Consider the following 1,033-nt stretch of genomic DNA (forward strand, 5'->3'; position numbering starts at 1 on the left):
AAAGAAATGATAACCAGGAAAAGGAGTACCTTCAGTGAGCACTGCTGAGGAAAGAATCAATGAACTTGAAGATAAGTCATTGGAAATTATACAGACTGACACACAAGAAAAAAAAAGTGAAGAAAACAGAACATAGCACCCAAGAGCTGTGGGACAATATCAAATGGTCTAACACACATTTAATTGACTACCTAGGAGGAAAAGAAGGTAAAACTTGGACAGAAGAAATATTTGAAAGCATAATGGAAAGGAATTTTCCAAAAATAAATGAAGCATCAAACAATAGATCCAAGAAAATAAGACAACACTAAACAGGCTAAATAATTAATTAACTAATAAAACACAACTAGACACTATGTGTAAAGAGAGGCGTCCTATATGTATATCTCATAAAATAGTAAAACTAAATAAAATACGTGAAGTGATTTGACAAATCTCAATGATAGGTACCCGAATTTTTGTAATATTATTCTCTAATTTTCTGTGTTGTTTGAAATATTTCATTAACTTTTCTTCAAAGAAAAAGAACCTGGAGTGTCATGGGAACCGAATTTATTTCTTATTTACCAAAGCATTGGTTGTGTACGAGAGGAGACACGAGAGGGGTGCCATATGGTAGTGACAGAATCTTTTACATGAAAGTGATGAGACCAGGTCTGTCTTTCAGAAAGTTAACTGTGGTGACAGTGAGACCAACGAGACCAATGCCATGTCAAACCTTTCCTGAACTTGTGGCAGGTATTCAATACCTGTTTAAAAGTTGATGTTTGTTTCTCCAAGTGGGGTTGCATTTATGGCATACTTTAATAGGCTTTGGAGTCAGGCAGAACTGCATTAGAATTTCAATAATGCCACTTTCTAAGTATATAGCTTTAGGGCAGTCACTTAGAGAGGTAATTTTCTCATCTTTAAAATAGTAATACTGAATCCCAGCTCATGGGTTGCTAAGATTAAATGAGAAACAGACGTAAAACCATGAGCATAACTAATACAGAGAAGGCCTGCATCAAATGTTAGTTCCTTTCATCATTCT

Source organism: Pteropus vampyrus, unplaced genomic scaffold, assembly GCF_000151845.1.
Source record: "Pteropus vampyrus isolate Shadow unplaced genomic scaffold, Pvam_2.0 Scaffold172, whole genome shotgun sequence".
In the NCBI taxonomy this organism is placed as follows: Eukaryota; Metazoa; Chordata; class Mammalia; order Chiroptera; family Pteropodidae; genus Pteropus; species Pteropus vampyrus.